Source organism: Rhinoraja longicauda, chromosome 34, assembly GCF_053455715.1.
Source record: "Rhinoraja longicauda isolate Sanriku21f chromosome 34, sRhiLon1.1, whole genome shotgun sequence".
NCBI lineage: Eukaryota > Metazoa > Chordata > Chondrichthyes > Rajiformes > Arhynchobatidae > Rhinoraja > Rhinoraja longicauda.
In genome coordinates this window covers 7,169,681-7,175,905 of record NC_135986.1, presented here as the reverse complement: position 1 = coordinate 7,175,905, position 6,225 = coordinate 7,169,681, and positions in this window count along the sequence as shown.

The following is a 6,225-nucleotide window of genomic DNA, read 5'->3' as shown; positions in this document are numbered from 1 at the left end:
ACTAATGTGGCAGGGGGATGGGAGCTGGAGCTGGAGCAGAGAGACAGAGGGGTGTAAAATAGGGGTAGAAGCAACAGGTAGCAAGGTGAAAAGTAAAAGTGGCAGGCAGACAAATCCAGGGCAAAAATCAAAAAGGGCCACTTTTCAACATAATCGTACAAGGGGTAAGAGAGTTGTAAAAACAAGCCTGAAGGCTTTGTGTCTCAATGCAAGGAGTATACGTAATAAGGTGGATGAATTAAATGTGGAGATAGTTATTAATGATTATGATATAGTTGGTGTAATGAAGTGATCATACCAACGCTGTAATACAACACATGGCTTTTAATGCAACACTTACATCACAGGAGGTGCAGTACATTCCAGCTCCGAGTTGCTGCACCTACTGACTGACGCAGGCAAGTTCTTAACATATACAGCACATAATGGGCGGGGCTACTACTAATAAACACTACGATTGGCTAGCATGCAATAGCCCATCTACATCTCTTCTTGTAGAAATAAAGAAACAACGGTAGGTTAAACACTGAACAACAAATGTAAAGAACATACTAGCAAAGTTACACAAAATCAACGGTACACAAAATCGCCATATCTAACGGGTGGCCTACAAACCCGTCCGGTCCTCGTGCGGTACGAGACCGCCTCACCTCCTTTCGTGGGAGAACAAGGGGAGGAGAGTGGGGACGCAACAGGCGACATGACAGGACTAGTGGGAGATAACACGGGCGCGTCAGGCACCGACCGACGCGGGGAACCCGCGGCAGGAACAACGGTTGGTGGTGAATCAACGGTGGGAGCAAACACGAGATGCGGGGCGTCACGACTCGGAGACGCAGGACGCGGTTCCTTCACCGGAAGGATGTGTTGACGGTTGCGTCTGTAGATGGCCCCATCCACTTTGACCAGGTATGAACGTGGCTCCGTGGAAGGCCCGTAAATGTGTCCCAACCGTGCATGGCCCTTGTCGGTTTGCAGAAGAACCACTTGCCCACGTGCAAGAGGCGTGAGCGGCCTACTGGACCTGTCAAAAAACCACTTCTGTGCGTCCCGGTGACGCTGTAGCTGCCGCTGCACCACGGGCGGAGACCGAACATGCGGCTGGAGCAGCTGCTGGGAGACAGGCAGGGGAGCACGGGTTTGGCGAGACATCAGACGCTGGGCTGGCGAACCTAGGACAGGATCTCGAGCAATGTTTCGTATATTGAGTAAGGCCAGGTATACGTCAGATTTGGCAAGGCAAGCTCGTTCCATGAGCTGTTTCGCACTCCGGACGGCGCGTTCAGCGAGCTCATTGGACTGCGGGAATTCGGGGCTGCTGGTAATGTGTTGAAAGTCCCATCGGTTAGCAAAATCCTTAAACGCTTGGCTGGTGAACTGCCTACCGTTGTCAGACTGAAGACGTGCAGGGGATCCATGTGTGGAGAGGTGCCGTTGCAGCTTCTCGATCACAGCCTCCGAGGAAATGGTCCGCAGAAGGTCTATCTCGAACCACCCCGAGTAAGAGTCAACCAAAACCAGGTAGTGTTTCCCGCGCCACTCGAAAATGTCGGTAGCCAACGAGGACCATGGAAGAGACGGGACCGGTTGGGGCAGTAGGGGCTGCTTCTGTTGATGTGGTGCCAGGCTGTTGCAGACAGCTCACGTTTCGGTTCTTTCACGTATGTATTTCGTCATCCCGGGCCAGTAAAACATGCTTTGCGCCCGTTGAAGGGTTGCCTCGGTGCCAGGGTGACCCCTGTGGACGTCGTTGTATTATTCGTCCCGGAGTGCGGCTGGGACCACCGCTTTATGGCCCTTGACTATGATACCGTCCTGGAGCACTAGTTCGTCGCGAACCAGGAAATAGGGGCGTATCTCAAACGAGGTATTTGATTGCTTGTGGGGCCAGCCAGCCCGTATGACTGTGGACAACAATTGTAAAGTCTCATCAGCAGCCGTGTGTTCGGCTAGGCGGCGTAAACGATCAGTCGGCACAAACGAGACCTTCATGACCGAGAACTCATCCTGTTCGGAGAGGTGCTGTTCATTGACTCTGCGCGGGGCTCTGGATAGCGTATCTGCTATGTGCATGTCTTTACCCCTCTTGTAGACGATCTGGAAATCAAACCGCTGCAGCTGCATTATCATCCGTTGCAACCGTGCAGGGGCAGCGTGAATCGACTTGTTTAAGATAGTGACCAGCGGCAGGAGTGGATAGCCTGGTCTAGGGTCAACTCAGTGTTGCGAAGCAGCACAGCTCTAAGTTTGTCATCAAGCATGCCCCCTACCAACCTATCTCGAACAAGTTCGTCCCGCAATGCACCAAATCGACAGCGCGCAGCCATGTGGCGGAGGTCACTAATGAACTGTTCAATCGGTTCATCAGCCCGCTGGCAACGAGCATAGAACTTTGTTCTTTCAATGATATGATTCGAAGGCATATCACACAGTTCCCTGAATTTGTTTAATAGAACTGCAGGGTCATCTATAGTCTCGGCAGGAGTGATAACCTGGTCGCCATCACCCACAACAGCAGGAGCAAAAACAAAGTTGTCAGCTCGGTTCATAGCCTCAGGACCCGCAAGGTTGAGTAAAACAGATGCACGCACATCAAGAGGGTCATTGCGATAAACGATGCGAGCATAATGAGTATAGTCACGCTCGAAAATGCGCCATCGTTCAGCAATGTCTAAATCAAAAACCAGAGGGTCCGTGCGACGGCACGAATTAGCCATAATAGAGTAAAACAGGAGCAACTAAACAAAGAAAATAAAACCCGATAAACACAGAGGAGTAGGTTCGAATCGACTGACACCATGTAATGAAGTGATCATACCAACGCTGTAATACAACACATGGCTTTTAATGCGACACTTACATCACAGGAGGTGCAGTACATTCCAGCTCCAAGCTGCTGCACCTACTGATTGACGCAGGCAAGTTCTTAATATATACAGCACATAATGGGCGGGGCTACTACTAACAAACACTACGATTGGCTAGCATGCAATAGCCCATCTACATCACTACTAACAAACACTACGATTGGCTAGCATGCAATTGCCCATCTACAGTTGGGATTACGGAGACATGGCTCCAGGGTGACCAAGGCTGCGAGCTCAACATCCAGGGATATTCTATATTCAGGCGGGATAGACAGAAAGGAAAAGGAGGTGGGGTAGCGTTACTGGTTAGAGAGGAGATTAAAGCAGTGGAAAGGAAGGACATTAGCTTGGAGGAAGTGGAATCGATATGGGTAGAGCTGCGAGACACTAAGGGGCAGAAAACGCTAGTGGGAGTTGTGTACAGGCCACCTAACAGCAGTAGTAGAGTTGGGGATGGCATCAAACAGGAAATTAGAAATGCGTGCACCAACGGTGCAGCAGTTATAATGGGTGACTTCAATCTACATATAGATTGGGTGAACCAAACTGGCAGGGGTGCTGAGGAAGAGGATTTCTTGGAATGTTTGAGAGATGGTTTTCTAAACCAACATGTCGAGGAACCAACGAGAGAACAGGCCATTCTAGACTGGGTATTGAGTAATGAGGAAGGGTTAGTTAGCAGTCTTGTTGTGCGAGGCCCCTTGGGCAAGAGTGATCATAATATGGTAGAGTTCTTCATTAGGATGGAGAGTGACAAAGTCGATACAGAAACAAGTGTTCTGAACTTAAAGAAAGGTAACTTTGAGGGTATGAGGCGTGAATTGTCCAAGATAGACTGGCGATTGATGCTGAAAGGGTTGACGGTGGACATGCAATGGAAGGCATTTAAAGGTCGCATGGATGAACTACAACAAGTGTTCATCCCAGTTTGGCAAAAGAACAAACCAGGAAAGGTAGTGCATCCGTGGCTAACAAGGGAAATCAAGGATAGTATTAAAACAAAAGATGAAGCATACAGATTAGCCAGAAAAAGTAGCATACCAGAGGACTGGGAGAAATTCAGAGTCCAGCAGAGGAGGACAAAAGGCTTAATTAGGAAAGGGAAAATAGATTATGAGGGAGAACTGGCAAGGAACATAAAAACAGACTGCAAAAGCTTTTATAGATATGTCAAGAGAAAAAGATTAGTTAAGGCAAATGTGGGTCCCTTGCAGTCGGAAACAGGTGAATTGATCATAGGGAACAAGGATATGGCAGACCAATTGAACAAATACTTTGGTTCTGTCTTCACTAAGGAAGACATAAACCGTCTGCCGGAAATAGCGGGGGACCGGAGGTCTAAAGAGATGGAGGAACTGAGGGAAATCCAGGTTAGTCGGGAAGTGGTGTTAGGTAAATTTAAATGGATTAAAGGCAGATAAATCCCCAGGGCCAGATAGGCTGCATCCCAGAGTGCTTCAGGAAGTAGCCTCAGAAATAGTGGATGCATTAGTGATATTTTTTCAAAACTCTTTAGATTCTGGAGTAGTTCCTGAGGACTGGAGGGTAGCTAATGTAATCCCACTTTTTAAAGAGGGAGGGAGAGAGAAAACGGGGAATTATAGACCAGTTAGCCTAACATCGGTAGTGGGGAAAATGCTAGAGTCAGTTATTAAAGATGTGATAGCATTACATTTGGAAAGTGGTGAAATTATCGGACAAAGTCAGCATGGATTTACCAAAGGCAAATCATGTCTGACGAATCTTATAGATTTTTTCGAGGATATAACTAGTAGAGTGGATAAGGGAGAACCAGTCGATGTGTTATATCTGGACTTTCAGAAGGCCTTCGACAAGGTCCCACATAGGAGATTGGTGTACAAACTTAAAGCACACGGTATTGAGGGTTCAATGTTGAGGTGGATAGAAAATTGGTTGGCGGACAGGAAGCAAAGAGTAGAAATAAACGGGTCCTTTTCGGAATGGCAGGCAGTGACTAGTGGGATACCGCAAGGCTCAGTGCTGGGACCCCAGTTATTTACAGTGTATATTAATGATTTGGACGAGGGAATTGAATGCAACATCTCTAAGTTTGCGGATGACACGACGCTGGGTGGCAGTGTTAGCTGCGAGGAGGATGCTAGGAGGCTGCAGAGTGACTTGGATAGATTAGGCGAGTGGGCAAATGCAGGGCAGATGCAATATAATGTGGATAAATGTGAGGTTATCCACTTTGGCGGCAAGAACAGGAAAGCAGAGTATTACCTGAATGGTGACCGATTGGGAGAAGGGGAGATGCAACGTGACCTGGGTATCATGGTGCACCAGTCATTGAAAGCAAGCATGCAGGTGCAGCAGGCAGTGAAGAAAGCGAATGGTATGTTGGCATTCATAGCAAGAGGATTTGAGTTTAGGAGCAGGGAGGTTCTGCTGCAGTTGTGCAGTGCCTTGGTGAGACCGCACCTGGAGTATTGTGTGCAGTTTTGGAAAGACGTTCTTGCCTTAGAGGGAGTACAGAGAACAGAGAAGGTTCACCAGATTGATCCCTGAGATGCGGGACTTACATATGAGGGAAAGACTAGATAGACTGGGCTTGTACTCGCTGGAATTTAGAAGACTGAGGGGGGATCTTATAGAAACATATAAAATTCTTAAGGGGTTGGAGAGGCTAGATGCGGGAAGATTGTTCCCGATGTTGGGGGAGTCCAGAACCAGGGGGTCACAGCTTAAGGATTAGGGGGAAGTCTTTTAGGACCGAGATGAGAAAACATTTCTTCACACAGAGAGTGATGAGTCTGTGGAATTCTCTGCCACAGAAGGCAGTTGAGGCCAGTTCATTGGCTATATTTAAGAGGGAGTTAGATGTGGCCCTTTTTGCTAAAGGGATCAGGGGGTATGGAGAGAAGGCAGGTACAGGCTACTGAGCTGAATGATCAGCCATGATCATATTGAATGGCGGTGCAGGCTCGAAGAGCCGAATGGCCTACTCCTGCACCTATTTTCTATGTTTCTATGTTTCTAAAATGGTACAGGATTGCGCGACAATGTTAGGCCCACCTTGCTCACTGTTATCCCTTTTGGTGCTAATGGAAGAAGTTTCATTGAAATTTGTGTTATATTTTTAAGTAATTCTCATTTTAAAGTTTAAATCTACCTACTAGGGATGGCGAGGGGAGTGACGGGGGGAGGGGAGGAGGGGGTGAGAGGGGGAGGTGAGGGAGGGGGAGAGGGAGAGGGTACTGCACCAATGCAGGAGACGTTTGGGCCCAACGGGTCCACTTGTTTGTTACATATTGGAGTGGGAGAGAGAGTATCAAATATTAGTTTACTTTATTCTTGTAAAATAATTATAATAAATTGGAGGGGGAGAGGGAGAGGG